At 36.7% G+C, this 19,652-nt stretch overlaps 1 protein-coding gene across 4 annotated transcripts in view; it reads left to right on the top strand.

Annotated features, from left to right (window-relative positions):
• The first annotated feature begins 8,985 nt into the window (after window positions 1-8,985).
• LOC106879728 (uncharacterized) overlaps window positions 8,986-19,652 on the top strand; it is a 44,521-nt gene continuing 33,854 nt past the window's right edge. The window contains exon 1 of one of the 4 annotated variants that reach the window (XM_089354456.1): window positions 8,986-9,304. The gene's annotated coding sequence lies outside the window, so the exon portion shown is untranslated. Of the gene's footprint in view, window positions 9,305-9,819; window positions 9,906-15,719; window positions 16,762-19,652 lie in introns of those variants that run through there. The other 3 variants (XM_089354458.1, XM_089354457.1, XM_089354459.1) reach the window with 3 other exon arrangements.

Genomic DNA, 19,652 nt, shown 5'->3' with positions numbered 1-19,652 from the left:
TTTCTTAGGCCCAACATTTGAAGGTCGTGTTTCACCACCTCATCTCAGGCTTCCTGAATCTAGCACTTCCACAGGTTCCCTCCACTGTTAAGGTGCAGCACTTCTTCACACAGCTGTCCTCATCCATATGGAACACATGACCATACCAGTGTCATCGTCTCTCTTGCACACCACATCTGATGCTTCTTATGTCCAATTTTTTTCTCAAGGTGCTTACACTCTGTTGTGTATGCACACTGACATTACACATCCAGCAGGGCATACTAGCTTCATTTCTTTCAAACCTACGCATGTCCTTAGCAGTCACAGCCCATGTTTTACTGCCATGTAGCATGGCTGTTTGCACACCATGCATCATACAGTCTACCTCTTACTCTGAGTGAGAGGCCCTTTGTTACCAACAGAGATAGGAGCTCTCTGAACTTTGCCCAGGTTATTCTTATTCTAGCAGCTATACTCTCAGAGCATCCACCCCTGCTACAGACTTGGTCACCTAGGTAACAGAAGCTATCAACTACTTCTAGTTTTTCCCCTTGGCATGTGATGGAAGCTGTTTTCTGCACATTCTCAGTGTTTATTGCCCCTGTGCACAAAAACTATCTTCCCAGTTAACTTTCCTTTGATATTGCTGCAGCTCTTATGCGTCCATAGCTTGCACCAGGTACATCTTATGGAGTTTTTACTTATGGCTTTTCCACAGATTGAGCAGGGCTATCTACCAGAAGGGACTTGTAATTTACTTGCCTTTCTACTTACCAAGAATTTGGTTTTTGCCCTTTGATTCTAGACATTGCCTCCACACCTGAAACTTCTCCTTTAGTTCTGGTAGTGACTCAGATATTAGAGCAAGGTCATCAGCATAGAGGAGCTCTCAGAGGCATCCTGTCTTGAATTCCTGTGTTATTGCCTGGAGGACTATGATGAATAGGAGGGGGTTGAGGACTGATCTTTGGTGGACCCCCACTCCTAACCGGAATTTTTGCCTATACTCATTGCCAACCTTCACTTTAATGACAGCATCCCTGTACATGGCTTGTACAGCTCTCACTAACCACTCATCTATTCCTAGTTTCCACATTAACCATCAGATAAGGGATCAGTGGACCCTGTCAAAGGCTTTTTCCATATCAACAAAGCCAAGTACAGGTATTTCTCCTGCAGCTTCCTTACCAGAAATATAGCATCAGTGGTGCTTCTCCCTGGCACAAACCCAAACTGCATCTCATCTAAACTAACTCTCTCCTTAATTAGTTTCATCACCTGATCCAACAATTTGATGCCTCTGTAATTATTCCTATCTAATGCATCACCTTTACCTTGAAGCAGTTGACTATGGTGCTGCTACATCAATCATTGGGTATGACTCCTTCATGTATTACCTGGTTGACTATATGGGTGACTAGACTATAGCCTATACAAGACTATAGCCTATATATATATATATATATATATATATATATATATATATATATATATATATGAACATTTATTGTGGTTTTAGAGTCAAGCTTTGGCTGCTATTTTCAGCATGGTGGTGTCTCTTAGATATCCTAAATTATAATTTTAAATCATTTTTAATATATATATATATATATATATATATATATATATATATATACAGATACACATGTGTGCGTGTGTATGTGTGTGGTGTATAACAAAAAAATGGTGACACTCCCTTATCACTAACACCATCATAAATACACTAAACTAGAAGCTAGGGATTGGCTTGTTTGAAACCTGTAACCAAGCTACAATAAAGATAAAAAAGAATTAATAAAAATAAATAAACCACTTAAGAAGCCACAGCTTATCAATTGCATTTATCTCAACTTGAGATCTTTTCTGTTTGATACACATGCTCCAATTTTATTTTAAATTTCTTCCTAGATTAGTTTTATGAGCCAATTACAGAAATTTCAACGATTTTTTTTTTGTTTAATTTTTGGAGAAACTACTTGTAGTCAATAAGAAAGTAGTAGGTTTTTCAGCTGTGTATGTCTTTTGTCCTCCTCTTGTTTGTTGTTAACATAATGTTTTGGCTGATATACCCTCATCAGGTGATATACCTTCATCAGGTGTCTTAGGGAAATTTCGAACTTGGGTTCTCATTCCTAAGGTATTTTTCAATGTTGTTGTTGTTATTATTATTATTATTATTATTTAGGTCACTGCCTGAAATTGAACTTGGAATCTTGGGGTGAATGGCCTGTGTTCTTAACCACTACACCATATGCCCATGGGTAATTATGGAGTGAATTTTAGTACTTATAAATCTAATATTTTCCTAGCCTTCCTTAATACCGGTTCCCATATGCTACTCATATCTGCACTCGGTCTCCTTAGGAGGTTGTTGTGTCCTAACATATGTGCTGCTTCTTTTAGCTTCATATTTTCCAGTGGTGTTCTCTGTCTATTATTTTAACTTCATCCTAGAGGGGGGGGGGGTCTCCATTTTTTCATATACCCTATTTATCAATATCTCCTTGTGTCACAGCTTTGAGGGGGCAGCATGTTTCGCCTTTGTATAACCTACCACAGCCACATGGAATGGAATACATGCAGTTTTTGGTTATATTATCTTCTATTGGCGGTTCTACTCAAAGGAGATATTTGCAAAGTGTTGTATTACTCTTGAATACTGTCCTGATGTCATATGGACCGCATATCTTTTGTATCTTTTTGGAGAGACCTTTCACACAGAGTAGACAGAAAGTTTATTGGTTTCATCCCCTCCTTTTCTTCATAATTGAAGTGGGTAGTATGTTTTTGGGGTAGTTGTTGCTTAATAGATTGTTACTGAGCTTGATCATTTCTTCGTGGTGGGTATCACAATCACTACTTATATTCTTTGCTCGATGTTTTAAGCACTGAGCAATCCCTCTCTTTACACTGTATGGATGGTGGGAATTGAAGTTGAGGTATCGTCCAGTGAAGGTCGGCTTGCGGTATACAGATATCCTGAATCCATACTTGGTGTGTGTTATCAATATGTCCAGGAATGCTAGCTGATTGTCTTTTTCCTTTTCCATTGTGAACTGTATATATGGCTTTATTGAGTTCACATGATCTAACAGCACTTGGACATCTTCTTGGTGGGGCCAGAGTATAAAGGTGTCATCAACATACCGCAGCCATAGGGTTAGTTTTAGTGGTGTTGATCCTAAAGCCAAATTCCATGTATATATTGGCTATTATCGGTGATAATGGCGAACCCATAGCTAAACCCTCTTCTTGTTGATATATATCAGTGTCCATACTGAAGTAGGTAGTTTCTACACTGAAGGTCAACATTTCCATCAAGTTTCTTATTGGTATACTAGTGCGTTCTTTTAGATGGGTGTCTGTCACTAGTTTTTCTTGAATCACCGATAGTGCTTCATCAGTTGGGACTTTGGTGGACAGACTTAGAACATCTAGACTCACCATCTGGTTGGTTTCAATGGAGGTATCCTTGATCAATTCTGTGAAGTGGGTGGAATTCTTTACATACAATGTTGACCTTCCTGCTAATGGACTGATTATATACACAAGGAAGCGGCTCAGTGGATGACATAATGAACCTCTACAGCTCACTATAGGTCTTAGTGGAATACCTTCCTTGTGAATCTTAGGGAGACCATACATGTGTGGTAGTTTACTGTAGTGTTGAGTCAGTTGTCTGTACTTCATTGGTGTGAAGTGATCCTTCTTCTTGATCAAGATCTGTGACAACTTCCTCTCTGTTTTCAGAGTTGGGTCTTTCTTTACTCTACTGTAGCTACCATCACTTATAAGACTTGCCAATTTTTCCAAGTAGTCAGATTTGTTCATCACTACTATAGCATTTCACTTGTCTGCTGGAAGTATTATGATGGAATTGTCACTCTGTAGTCTTTTGATAGTGAACTTTTCTTCCTTAGTGATGTTTCGCTTTTTCTAGTACCTGTCTCACTTTCCACCTTAGTTCATCTAACTGAGCTTTTGGTATCTTTATGGCTATCTCCTCAATAGGGGCTATTATGTCTAAGTATGGAATGCAATTGATGGTTGTCGCAAAGTTGTTCAGTACTGCATCTTTAGAGTTTTCTAGATGTTGGCTACTTACTTTAATTACTGCTTTCACAGATGGGTAACGGACTTCAGTCTTCATTCTCTGACCTTTGAGTTTCATAAACTTCTTAATCTGGTGTGTCTTCACCATTTCAAATTCTTTCATCTTGTTGGATTCTCTTTTTATCATCATCTCTGGTTATTTTCCTAAGTAATGAAGAGTTTGATTCCAGGCAGTGACCTGAATAATAATAATAATAATAATAATAATAATAATAATAATGATAATAATAACAACAACAACAACAACAACAACAACATTGAAAAATACCTTAGGAATGAGAACCCAGGTTCGAAATTTCCCCAAGGCACCTGATGAAGGCTGGAGGGTATATCAGCCGAAACGTTGTGTTAACAGCAAACAAGATGAGGACAAATATCCGTAAATAATGTAAATAATGTATATAATTCCTCATCTCTTAAATATAGAACTGTCTTAAAACTTAGTAAAAGTAAAAGTTCCTTTATTCTGTCCCATGTTGCAACTGTGAAACACTTGAAGCATTTAACCAGCAGTTGATTCTGTCAGAAACAACTACCTGTAATGATTCATGAGCTGACTCACTCATCCCACAGATGTCTGGCTGTAAAATTCATGTAACAGTAAGTGACAGTGTTGATTTCATCAATTCAAAAGACAGAGTTCCACAGACAATAAATTGAAAGATTATGGAACTACCTTAGATATTCAAATAAATGATGTTATGAAACACATCACTCAATGATTGATTCTTACCTCTGCAAGTTTATGTGGTAGTACAGACATAAAAAGTGCAACCAGTCAAAAAAGAAAAAGAAAAGCTGCAGTACAATCACAGTATTTTCTTGAAAATGTTGATTTCTATTAGTTTTATCACTGAGATTAATCAAATTCAATTTTTAAATGAATATAACATTTTTTTACTGTCAACTTTTTCTGAAAACTGTTGTGGTGTTTATAATCACCATGCAGAAATTTAAAATAAAATCTGTTCATTTGTGTCAAACTGAAAGGGTCGTCAATGAATGCTCGTAAAGATAACATATAATCACAAGCGTTCTTACCGAGACAATCACATCTTTTTTTCATTATCATTATTATTTAACATCTGTTTTCCATGCTGGCATGGGTTAGGTGATTTGATTGGAGAAGGTAAGGCTAGGGCACACACCAGGCTCAATTGTCTGTTCCGGCATAGTTTTTTATGGCTGGATGCCCTTCCTAATGCCAACCACTCTTCAGAGTGTACTGAGTGCTTTTAACATGGTACTAGCAAGATGTGCTTTTTGTGTGGCACTAGCACCAGTATCAATTCTGCTGTAGGAGATGGGATTTCTTGAGTACAGAAATGCACCAGATATCTCACTCCTTAATCATCTCTTTTATCAGTCTTCAATATTTCATCCCATGTCTTCCTGGGTCTCTCTCTCTTCCATAAGTTCCATTCACTTTAAGTGTTTGGCACTTCTGTATGCAACTGTCTACCTCCATATGCATCATATGACCAAACCAGCACAATCTTCTCTCTTGCACACTACATTTAGTTCCTCTAGTGCCCAACTTTTCCCTCAAAACATTAGCACTCTTTTGCACATGTACACTGACATTGCATATCCAGTAGAGCATACTAGCTTCGTTCCTCTCTATCCTTCACATGTCTTCTCCATTCAGAGCCCAAATCTCACTACCATGTAGCATTGCTGTTTTGATACAGTATCTTGTAATCTTCCTTTCTCACAAAGAGAGAGAGAGAGAGAGAGATAGAGAGAGAGAGAGAGAGAGATAGAGAGAGAGATCTTTGGCTGCCAACAGAGGTAAAAGCTCTCTGAATTTTCTCCATCCTATTCTTATTCTAGCAATTACCTTTTCTGAGCATCCATCCTCCCACCACAGCTAATTAGGTCCCCTAGGTAGCAGAAATTACCCACTACCTCTAAAGAGTCTCTGGAGCATTTGAGAAAATTGACTTCCTGAGTATCTGTAGCTTTATGGCTCCTGTGCATCTTTCACATATGAACACTACCTTCTCTGATAACCTTCCTATTATGCCACTGCACTTCTGTTGTGTCCATAACTTGCACCAAGTACACTAAATGAAATTTGTATGTGTATATATATATATATATATATATATATATATATATACATATATGTATTTATAGATCTCTACCAAAATTTGGTAAAAATATTGTACCTGTTATCAACGTAGCAAAATTCTCATATGAAAGTTTGTTAATCATACAATTTTATGTGCATCTCAATTTAAATAAGAGCTAAAACGCGATCCATTGTAAAAACTTTTTAATGACCTATGATCATTTCTATGCAATATCCCAACTCACTCCTGTATGTTATAAAATATGGAATATTGTATCTCCTCAAGTTTTTGTAACGGTTTTTAAAACCGATATTGTATGCAGTGTCAATATGTTTCGTGTCATTTTAACCTGTTTATACACATGTAATTTAAGGACAACTATTAATGTTGTCTGTTTTTTACTGTCTGCTATGAATTAATCAACTCTGACCCTGAGGAGATACAATATTCCATATTTTATAACATACAGGAGTGAGTCGGGATATTGCATTGAAATGATCATAGGTCATTAAAAAGTTTTTACAACGGATTGCATTTTAGCTCTTATTTAAATTGATATATATATATATATATATATATATATATATATAGTACGGGATTTTGCATCATTTGCAGCCTGCGACTTTCCAATTGTGTACTCAAAAAAAAAAACTTGGTATAAAACTCTTGTGTACTGACTTTTTAACTGCTGTGATATCTCACACAGACATACATCTTTAACGCTACAATAAATATTTGTTATTCATCTAATACGGTTGTGGTCTTTCATTACTGGTCATCTATGTTATCGTAGCATAACATATCATGTATATCATCATCATCTCTGATATATATATTTTGTGTTCGACCGTGTGACGTGTTTAAATAAAAGGAGTCCTCTGTTTTTCCATTCGTCACCATTTCTCCTTTTTGAGTTCGCATGGTCGTCCCTTACAATTGGTGACCCCTGACGTTGATTCGTTCATACAGCCCTTCTGATCTGTACAGCCCAACTTGAAAAGTTCACATAACTTTCCAAAAATGGTGACTAAATGCCAGTAATAGACCAACCGTTCTATCAGTCTTTTTCACTACAATTTTTTTTTTTCCTTATTTCGTCTGTTTGCCTTCGACAAACCGACTGGTGCGAGGCTAGTGTAGTGAAACTACCTATCGTCACTAGATACAAAACTACTATCGCCATTACATACAATCTTCTCATTTAAATATAAATAAATGCGAGCGTAGTAGAGAACCCATTCCTTGTCATCACGTGACTGATTAATATTCGAAGCGGCAACTTCTTCGAACCGTTCCCGCCAGAACGCAAACTGACCAATCACAGCCCTTAATAAGGTCACGTGATAGAGTATAATTCTGATGTCTGGTGAGCCCCCTTAACGCTATAAATAGATCAACTCATACCCCACAAATTGGTCTCGGTCCAGTTTCTCTTTGAGAACTGTTCCGTGTACCACACGACAGCAGCAGCAGTTCCAGCGACCACTCGTCCAGCCAACGATGACCACCGCCGTCGCCACATCAGCAACAAGAGTCTACAACTACTATCCAGCATCATCGTCATGACCAACATGATTACTACCAAGCAGCCTCAATCTCCACCAGCGTCTACATGACTTTCTATGTACACCAAACTACCGCGGCACATCTCTCTCTTCGATTCTGTTAGGTGACTCAGCTTCACCACGATAATAAACAGACAAGATTCTCAGCCAGCGACGAACATCTGTATAACAAGAATCACGTCGGGGTCACCACTTTAGTAGAAAGTGGGTTATACATCTTTAGATTGTATACCTGACTTTCTACTATAAAATTAAAGAAATAGACGGAACGCTGAACTCCAGACTAAACAACTTAAACAATATTTATTTACTTGGTAAAACATACATATCTTTAGTTATACATCTTTAGAGGTGAGAATAACGAGCTGTCGAGTGTAAGACCGAAAGATGTAGAGACAGCTTTTAAACACACGTCCATGCTCAATCGCTGGCCAGCGAGAAAGAGAATGAATTGAGCGGGAAACGCTTGCTTTATTAATTCTACGCATGCGCAGGCGTTACTACATATATAGTACGGGATTTTGCATCATATTATTATTCTTCCTTTACCAAAGTTTATTAAACATGACAATCTGTTCACCTTCTTTACATTCTTCACTGCTCCCTTCACCATCCTCATGAGGAACACAGCTTTAAATAATGCAGTAGATATGTAGGAAAAGTTGATCTCTGGACGTTGTCTGGGGTTGATTTTCATCAGTTTTAGTTTCTGTCTATCAAATTTTACTGACAAATATTCTGGTCAATCTGAGGCTACAGTTGCTCAAAGTATTGCGCAGAGGGATCAAACGCAGGTCCACATGGTTGCCAAACGAATTTTTTTTTACCTAAATGTCTATGCCTGTAACTATCACCTTTAATCAAGTATTGTTTTTTTGTTTTTTTTTTAAAGTTACTTTTTCTTTGATTGTATTAAAAAGGTTACGATCTTTTTCTAGAAGTTCCTGCCATTTGTGTAAGTAAAGATCCCGATCTGCTTGAACTGAAATTAATATAAAATTAATATATTTTTGTTTATGAACCCATAACAGAAAACGATGCCCGTGACCATACTGAATTCTTTATTCTGAAAACAAATGTTCTAAAATTAACATAAAAACTCGACATGATGATAGTATTATTGTTTGGATTTAATATTGCCAGTCAGTCAAATACGGTATCTACTATCTTGGCTGTAAAGTGAAGTATTCCAGCTTCTGTTCTAAAGTGAAAACAAAATTGTTTACAGTGAAGAGAGATAACTCTCATCTATTTACATTGCAGTTTTGTTATTGAAAATACAGCTGACCGACAGGATCTTGACTTATCAACAAAGCGCTTCACTTTGAAGCAAGATCGTAATGTTTTTCTTCCAGTCACTTTCATAAAACGTAATCAGTTTTAGCCATCATTGGGTAGCTTAACAATACTGGTATTACTGCAACAAGTATTAATTAATCTTTGAATTCAGCGTTGTAATTTAGTTCTGCAGAGCTCACAGCACACATACCTCTCCCATATATATATATATATATATATAATTATATTCATATATGAATAGAGCCACAGATATATCACGTAACATTGAAAGTAAGTATACATATCTTCCTAGTATCTGTAAAATGTCAGTTTTAATTCTTTTAGATTTGTTATCGCTGTTGCTTTCGGTTCAGTGTTTGCGGTTTAGTACAATCGTCAATGTAGAAATATAAATGCGCGCGCGCGTAAGAGAAAGAGAGAGACAGTGTGTGTGTGTGTGTAGCAGGATTACATGAAATGTTGTATATCCTCACTGAAATCCTCCAATTAATAACCGATTTCGTTAATCCGATGGACACTAATGTTTTTAAAATGCAACAGTAACCCTAAGGCAAAAATATAAAGAATTTATCTTAATCGAGAGTCCTATTAACTGCCGGTTTTGCAGGAGCAATCGATTCACAATGCCTTTTAAAAAGTCATTTTTTCATTGTAGAAAAAATGTTTATTCATGACTATATTAATAGAGTACTCGTTCACCTTCTATAATGAAAGAAAAGTATTTTGAGTGAATACTGCAAATTTCTCATGATGTTTTCAGTTCAAATGATAACCAGGAACATAAATAAAAATGTTATAGGCTTATATAAAAGGTTTGCATGTAGAATGGCATTTTCACAAGGCAGACTTTCGGATTAACTGTTACGCATAGGTCAGAATTTCTTCAGTTTTTTGGGGGTTTTTTTTTTGTTTACTTTTCCAAGATTTTTATAAATTTCATAATATCCCACATTTCAAAACACTTAGTAGGAGGGCGAACTTTAAAAGATATTTTTTTAAATCCACGTTTTTCAAACGTCCCCTTCCCACCTCATAGTGCCTTCATGATTTTCTGTTTTTCTTTTTCTTTATTTTTCATCATGTTATTGTATTCTACACTTTGAAAGGCATCCGTACTTTTGGAAGTGATTTTTTAAGCGGCAAAGACAAATAATTAACTGGATTTATCAATCTTATAGCTGTAGACTACCGACATATATGATCAAATAATAACTCCCACCAAGGGACAGGAGAAAGGTTTTGGATCCTCATTATAGATTTAAACTCTGTGTGTGTGTGTGTGTATCAGTATATGAATGTCACTGAAGGAGAAAGTGGGTGAATGTACAGGGTGGCCCAAAAGTAGGTTTTCAGTTATTCAACTCTCTCTTTCGCATTCATATATTAACAGTTTAGATCTTAATTATAAAAAAAAACATGAAACCATTACTCTATGCTAATTTTGTTAATTTTGTCAGGCTCCCTTTTCAGTTTGTAAGATAGAAATTTAAATGTAATAAAATGTTTTAAAAGAAATTTGAAGTGCCTACGTGATAATTAAACCTACTTTTTGGCCACAAACAATATTACTGAGACGTAAACACACCAGCATCGGTTGTCAAGCAATGTTGGGGGGGGGGGGGGGGACAGGCACACAAACACATACATACATACACACACACACACACATATATATATATATATATATATATATATATATGTACGACGGGCTTCTTTCAGTTTCCGTCTACCAAATCTACTCACAAGGCTTTGGTCGGTCCGAGGCTATAGTAGAAGACATTTGCCCACGATGTCACGCAGTGGGACTGAACCCGGAACCATGTGGTTCGTAAGCAAGCTACTTACCACACAGTCTCTCTCTCTCTCTCTGTATATATATATATATATATATATATATATATATATATATATATATATATATATATATATATATATATATATATATATATATATATATATATATATATATATATATATATATATATATATATATATATATATATATATATATATATATATATATTAATTTATGTATATATAAATATTATCTTGGTTGAAAAACTTCGATAATGCAAATATGTTAATAGTTACCAGGGTAGCAAAAATCACACAAAAACTGGGATATTATATCCGGTTAATGGGTAGAAATTCCATGTTAGAGTGATGTATTTTGAGTTGATATAAATAATAATAATAAATGGGGCAAAACGCGTATAAAACTTTGGGATTATACGCGTTTTGCTCCATTTATTATTATTCTATATATATAATTAACTTCTTTGTCTCCATTTTCTTTCCTTCTTTTAAATGGATATAAACCATATGTTTAATATATACCTATTGTTTTAAGTGAATTTCATTCCCCCAAAATATTAGGTAGTGAACCAGTATTTCCATGGATGCAACCATCCCCTCACGAGGTTAACATATGCTCTAATCAATATATATATTGGCTAAACTGGTAATATGACCATCCCCAAGTACAACAACAAATATATATATATATATATATATATATATATATATATATATCGTTTGTAAAAAACAAATCCGAAAGAAGAACATTCTCAGATGTAGAGCAATATATATAAAAAATGAGGAAGGCCGGTTTATAGGATTACGGTCCATAAAGGGTTTAGCTTGGCCCATGACCTCTTAAAAAGATGGGCGGGGTAATGCCTGATTACTCACTTTGATACGTCATAAAGCTTTATGGACAGAAGACCTAAGATAATCCCATAAACCGGACTTCTCCATTTCTAATATGTGCGTGTGTGTGTGTCCATATATAAATGTGTTTGAAGTTGAGCGTGTATTTGTATCTATGTTTATATGTAAATGTGTCGCGTGTGTGCGTAAAGGTTTGGTGACTAATAAGAAAGCGAGAGACTTGTAAATATATGAAACGAGAAGATAACTACCGGAAGAGTTTGTAAGATTCTAGTTAGGCAACCGGGACAGGATTTTCATCTTGAAAAGTACTAAGAATACTGGCGGGTACGAAATTTTTCCTCTGAAAATGAGCGGAGTACTATAACATAACTAAAAATACGGGAAAAGAAAAAAAAATATAATTTATGCGGCTGTTACTGATCTGAAAGTATGATAGGGCCTGGAGCGAGAAGTTTGAAAAACAAGTTAATAAAAGTCCGCCCCAAAGTGTTTTGAAATGTGGGATACTATAAAATGTTTCGAAAAAACTCGAAAAAAGAAGAAATTCCGATTTATGCATGACAAGCGATTCTTTTCACCCCTTTAAAATTAAATTTCAAATTTTATAGAAACTTTCTGAATCATTTGTCGAAGAACGTTTTCTCATGTTTTCAATTAAAAAAAAAATGACGAGGTTCATAAATGTGTATGTAGCTGTCTATAATATGTATGCACGCACGCACCAACGGTCTTCGAGTAGGAACAAACATAGATCCACATATATTGTTTTCGTTTATAATTATATTTTCATCCTTAAAAAAATTGATGCAACAATGCTTCAAATTTCTGAAAGTGTTACACCAATGCATCCAGTGTTTTTATTCTATTATTTATTCTTTTACTTGTTTACTTGACAGATTTAGTCGAACAAATCGTCCCCAGGCCTTATTAAGGCCTAGTACTTATTTTATCGGTCTCTTTTGCCGAATCGCTAAGTTACGGGGACGTAAACACACCAACACGAGTTGTTAAGCGGTAGTATGGGGGACAAACACAGCCAAAAAGGGATCTTTTTTAAAACGGGGGCCACATTTTTCATTAATGTTTTACGTAGTGTTTTTGGTACCGAAAGACTTTCAAACTTCGTATACTTATCTATTTTGTGTTATAGAACAGAAAAATATTTTTGTATTCGAATTTATTTCATGTAAAAAATTGTCTTATTTCGATAATTTCAACCAATCACTGACGTCCACTCAGCCGATATACATTAAGTGCCGACTACATAAACAAACGATTCTTCGTTTTATTTGCTTTTTTCATTTTAAATTTGCTTTAACCCTAACCCTAACCCTAACCCTAACCCTAACTCTAACCCTAGGGTTAGGGTTAGGGTTAGGTTTAATTGTTTCAGAATCGTTTGTTTATGTAGTCGGCACTTAATGTATATCGGCTGAATGGACGTCAGTGATTGGTTGAAATTACAGAAATATGACAACTTTAACATGGAATAATTTATGGATTTCTTTTTTTTTTAAGAAGACTAAGAGAAAAAGATGTTTTATATGACACATTCTACCAGTGTTCCAAGTTTCAAAGTGTTTCGTTAATGAAAAATGTGGCCCCCGTTTTAAAAAAGATCCCCAAAAAGTAAAGCACACGTAAATATATACATGTCTTCTACTATTATCTCGGACTGACCAAAGTCTCGTGAGTGAATATGGGAATATGGTAGACGGAAACTGAAAGAAGCTCCTTTATATATATATATATATATATATATATATACATATATATATATATATATATATATATATATATATATATATATATATATATATATATATATATATATATATATAAAGGACATGGACCGCACTCCCTTTCGGTTTTTTTTTTTTTTCCTACAGAAACCCACCTTTTCGACTGCAGAAATTCCGAATCTGCAAAAAAAATTCGGTATTTCAAATTTGTTTTCCCCTCAGACTCCAATTGTCTGTTGTGGCATGGTTTCTACAGCTGGATGCCCTTCCAGCTACTTTATACAGTGTGCTGAGTGTCTTTTACGTGTCACAGGCACGGGTGCATTTATGGGTATATTATGGCATGGGTATATTTTATGTGGCACCGGCGCCGGTGCATTAATTTTTTCCTTCTGATCTTCGTCTAACAGGCAGCAATGCCACCCTTGCACATTGTCAAATTTGCAAGTGTCATTTTCCCATCTTGTTATTTCCTCACACAGACCCTTACTGGTACTGTAATACATAATCGCATAGTTACTTTTTTTCGGGAGGTGGCGAGGTTGAACGGCTTGTGTCTGAATGTATTTCTTTGTGTGTTGGAGAGGTGCGGGTAGGTTCATTGTCTGCAGGGAGCGGGTGGAGGAAGAGGGTGTTGGGTGGGGTGGGGTTCTGTATTTGTTTTACCTGGTTTCTTTTTCTTTTCTTGCCTGGTGTCTCCCATTCGCCTTCTGTTCCGCCTGGAGAACCGCTATCTCTTCCTCATTACCGAGCAAGACAGCGGCTGCCATCCAGGCCACGTCGACTCCCCCCCCCCACGAAACGCCTTCCATGATACATCGACAACATCACCATCTCGTCGGTTTTTAAGATTCTTGATTCTTGCCGCGCTCAAACCTGCCACAGCTGCATCTCCGAATCGAACCTCAATCGTTCCAAACTCGCTCCCTCTGGCCAGATACCCAATTTCATTCCAGACTTGCCCCAGCGCCTTCTCCACTTGACCCGTCGTCACTACGTCAATTCCTCCTGCTGTTACGGAGCGTGTTCCGCATGTTACCGTGCACTCCACCCCGCCAATAACCACCTCCATTGGAGCGCTCATTTCCATCCCAGTTCCCTCCCGCCTCATCACCCTTGAACAGCCCCTCAACTCGCCCCACTCCACATGGCACTCTGACATCCCCGTCACCTCCGCGAAGCCTCTATCCTGCCCTGCCCTGCCCTGCCCTCCCGCTCATAGTGATCCGTGAAATATCTGACTGTTCGGAATCGGACAGCCCAGTGCAGCTGCCACCTGAGCCCTTGACATCCTCCATTTCTACACACGGCTCACCCCTCTCTATGAGGAGAGAAAGCACAACAGCAACACGAACTACACACCTCAAAAATGCACTAAGAATAAGGACAAGGTAGAATTACTACCTGTTTTTATAGCAAGATGATGCAGGTAGTTTATCCTGTTCCCCTCCGACTTTTAGTTCATCCAATTGAAAAAAATCACATTATGTATGGGGTATATATATAGTAGATACAATTTGTTTCAAAATTTCAAATTTCGTTTGCGTGTCAGTATGCATGTGTGTGCGCCCACCAATATTTTTTCCACGTTAAACTCTGATATAATCGCGAGTTACATCATCTGAAGTGTAAATGTAGAAAGTTTCATTAAAAAGTACCCATTCTTCTGCATCTTAAGGAGAAATAAAGTCTACTCGCGTAAATTTTAAGTAACTCCTTTCCTCACAACAAATTTCAATGTAAATGGAATCTATACCAATTGAAGCGTATATTTTAAAATATCCATTTTTCTGAAAGTTATGAAGAAACAAATTCGATGAGAGAGCACACTTCTGTGGGTATGCCAAGTACTTAAATATAGTTTTAAGTTTTAGATAACAGATTAAAGTCTACCACAAAACCAAAGGAACAGTCACTCTAAAGGGTTCCCACATAGTTTCAGTCTTCCAAATTTTACTCAACAAAGTTTTTGTTGATCTGAGGGTATGATGGAAGACCCCCCCCCCCCCAAAAAAGGGCCTTGCAGTGAAACTGAACCAGAAACCACGTAGTTACAAAGTAAACCTCTTCGTCACCCACCACCTAGTTGCAAACATAATGGTCTCTAATGATAGGCGTGCTCGTAACTAAAACACTTTACTATCAAATATTTCACTCCTTCCCAGACGAAATCAATTCATTTCACGTTGCTGTTAATATCTTTCGTTAACAGCGTAAGTGACCTAACTGGTTTGACTGAAATTGGAACCGTTTTTTGTATACTCAGCTTACTTTATCCTCCTCGCCTCTACCGCCAGAAGGGAGGTGGTAGTAAGCTAAGTATGCAGAGAAAAAAAAATTAGAGTTTTCAGTTTGAGATGCAAGCAATTCACTTATACTTAGAAGAAACTACCACCATCATCTCTAGCCTTGTTTTCACAAATGTTGGGAGGCTCAGTAATTCAGCATATTGTCACTTATTTAAATCTTTTTGTCATTTCATCTGTGAGATTCAACCTCACTTGTTCCCATATTTTCAAGTCTATTTTTCTTTTCCCTGTTGGTTATATCCCTCCAGTACTTTTTCAACTAGCACTGTTCATTCAAACCACATACCCAGGGCCGGCTCAAGCTACCGGCAACTTCGGAACTCGTCCAGGGTGCCAAGGAGGGTGTGATAAAGACAAGGAAATTTCTACGACCGTCAGCTTGTATACGCCGAAGTTCAGCTTGCCCGGAGCACCGGCAACCCTAGGGCCGGCCCTGCACATACCGATGCAGTCATTTCTATATAAGAGGAAAGATGCTTTAGATATTGTAAGAATAAATACACTAAATGAAAAAAAGATGGAGAGATGGTCATAGCTGAAATTCCTTTCGTTTTGTGTTGAGCGAGTATCGTCGACCACAGACTGGGTCAACCAAAGATTTGAGAGTAAAATCTGGTGGACAGCGACTGTATAAAAACTTGTCACAGGAACCGTTCATATTCTTAGACAGTGGAATTAATAGTTTACCTGGTTTACCCAACCCCGTCTTCCCATGGGGACTGTTAGCCGAGTCCGCACTGTTGCAAGTTTTTTTTTTTTTTCTTTTTTAATGTTAAAAATGCTTGAGCAATGTGAACCACCTTTATCAAATAGGTCGTTGATATTTCACTGATAATTCTAAATATAAATGACTAAAGAATTATCTTATAAAGTTTATTTGTTTTCGCTTTTATTTAGGTGGTAGGTTTACTTCTGATTAGAAAGCAACCTTATTACATCAGTAATGCAACCCTGCTGTACAAAACAAGTTTCAACAATTTCTGTTCTGGTTTTTGACCTTTCGGTAAACAACAACTTAAGAATTTATACGTATAATCCTAGTTATAATCACGTCAACATAAATACACTTCCTTCCCCACCACCACTACTGCTAAACTGCTTACTGCATCATTACTGTCGTTTTCATTTCTCTGCTTTTAGTATTTTGTGAGCGGTTACTGTCTGATACGTAACATAGTAACATAGTATTTACTAGTTTGTATCGTAACATGGAAAGATTTTTTTTGTTGTTATTTTTCTAATGAATGAAAAACACTTTAAAGTATTTTTTGCTTTTATAAGTTTGATACTGACTGCATATATTAAATATTAAATGCAAAAACATCTATTACAGGCAGCCTTATCAAGCTTTAATAGCTACTTTCTAGCCACGAATCAGTTTTTTTTTTCTTTCTTTATTTTTTTTTTTTTTTGTCGCTTAGCTAGAAAACAAAGCTGTGCCGATAACCCTGTACAGAGCCTCTGAGGGTAGAAAGGAGGAGCCGAAGAAATATTCTTAAACTGGAGACCTGGCTTAAATGCTTGGATCAGATGGTGTTGCTAAACTAGGCAATAGATTAAGTAGTCTACCACCCAAATAGGCGATGACAAGATATGATTCAGAACACGTCTCTTCTGTGGGGCTCAACATCTTGAGATTGGTTTTCATTACTTTGTCTGAGGTCTTTCTAGCTCTTCCTCTATCACAGGCTCTGTTCACTTTAAGTACTTTGCACTTTTTTATATAGCTGTTGATTTTCGTACACATCACATCCCCAGGTCTCTTACATATGACATCTGATTCCCCTTGCAGTTTTTCCCTCAGGTCATTTGTACCCCATTATTCATGTACACTAACACTAGACATCAAGTAAAGTATACTAGCTTCATTTCTTTGTAATCTTAGCAGAACTTCTGCATTTGAGGCCCATGTCTCACTACCGTGTAGCGTCACACTCCAAACACAAGCATCATACAATCTGCCTTTGACTCTAAGGGAGAGGGGGTTTTGTTTGCCAGCTGTGGTGGCAGCTGTCTGAGCTTTTTCTAACCTGTTCTTATTCTGGCTACTATGTTCTCAAAGCACCCACTTTCATGAGTTATCACCTAGGTAACAGAAATTACTAGGGCACTATTTGGGCAGATGAGAGTGCCTATTTCCTGGATACCCTTCACCCTTCATGCTTAATCCATGTGCACCTGCCATATATGAAGGCAACCTTTGTTGTTAGCTTGCTTGTGATCCCACTATACTTCCAACTCTCTCAATATGTATGTACATATGTATATATGTATATATGTATATGTATATATATATATATATATATATATATATATATATATATATATATATATAGAGAGAGAGAGAGAGAGAGGCAGAGATAGATAGATAGATAGATAGATATGACTGGTCTATGGGGTTACCCTGGGTTTCACATCCATAAAGTACTTAGCACTTCTTCAGACCCTAGGGTTTTAGGGTCCGAAGAAACACTGTAAAGCTAAGCGCTTTATGGGTGTGAAGCCTTGGGTGAGCCCATAGACTGACCATATCTATCTTTATGTACTCTACTGCTCTATAACTTAGAATGAGCTTCTCTTTCAGATTTATGTTTTATTGAAGATAAATATATATATAACTGTGTGTATACATCATTAAGAAGAAATAATGTAGGTTAATAACTGTACATCACAGCTAACTGAAATTGAGATTGAGTCCAAGAAAGTCCTGTCAACACACTAGGCAAAAACTTTCATCTTGGAAACAGATGGAGCCCATATTTTTTAGTAATGTCAGTCAGCTCAGCAGGTGTAGCCACAAACCTACTACTCTAAACATGCCTTGTTTGACTACTTGTCTCAGTATATTCTTTCAGTTGTCTCTTTTATTGTACTTACACTATAATTTTTCAAAAGAGAGATAATTTTTAATTTGAAAACAATGAAAACAAGAGCACTCAGTGAGCGCAAACCTCTGCTAAGGCAGCACCAACATCCTCTCAATGATTAGCTGGAGATGATTTTTAAAATGAGAATATCTGAAATAAAGTCAACTGCTCTCACAAACGAGAATACTAAAAATGAACCCGACTGCCCTCAAAAGTTAAGTAAATAAACCGGAAAAATAATCCAGGATCCTTGTCCAGTACCTGATTGATCCCAATGGTAGTCATGGAATGTGAGGGTGGCTGTAGAAAATTTAGTAACAGTAATAAATAGTTTATGCTTATCTAATACAAGCCAAGGTTAACAAATTCACCATTCAAAATAGTTACAGCCTAAAAGGAGATAATTGAGAAAGACTTGAAAGGTAACGTAAGATTGTAATCATGTAAAGTAAAGTAAATATAACAAATAATCCAGAATCCTTGTCAAGTACCAGATTGATCCCCAAAATCTAATCAGTTCATGCCAGTTACGTGGCCAAACATCCCTAAAAGTTTCATCTGAATCCATCCAATCAAACAAACAAATGCAACTGAAAACAATACTTTTGCATTTGCTAAGGTGGAGGTAATAATTTAAATTTGAAAATAGTTCAAAACTTTAATGCGTTATTAATAAGTTTTTGTCAGAGACCATTTAACTTAATGGTTAGAGCACTCAGTCAGTATCTGAGGGGCATGGGGTTTGTAGTGAAATGTTATGTTGATGGATCAATGAAAGTTATCGGGTGTAGCAGATGATGCAAAGTGTGTTGGACTGGCATCAAAGAAAAACAATGAAGAAAGAATAGGAATGTAGTCGAGTGGTTTTTATGTGGATCTTTCTCAATGATGGTCTTTAATTGACTGTCATCGATGACAGATGAGTATCCACTACATTCATGATCTTCAAGGCTCAGGTCTCCACTGCGAAATCGTTTAAACCATTTTCGAGCTGACCACTCACTGGTCATTTCCTCACCAAACGTTT

Source organism: Octopus bimaculoides, chromosome 6, assembly GCF_046866305.1.
Source record: "Octopus bimaculoides isolate indiv1 chromosome 6, ASM4686630v1, whole genome shotgun sequence".
In the NCBI taxonomy this organism is placed as follows: domain Eukaryota; kingdom Metazoa; phylum Mollusca; class Cephalopoda; order Octopoda; family Octopodidae; genus Octopus; species Octopus bimaculoides.
This window is presented reverse-complemented; position numbering and strand designations above follow the sequence as displayed.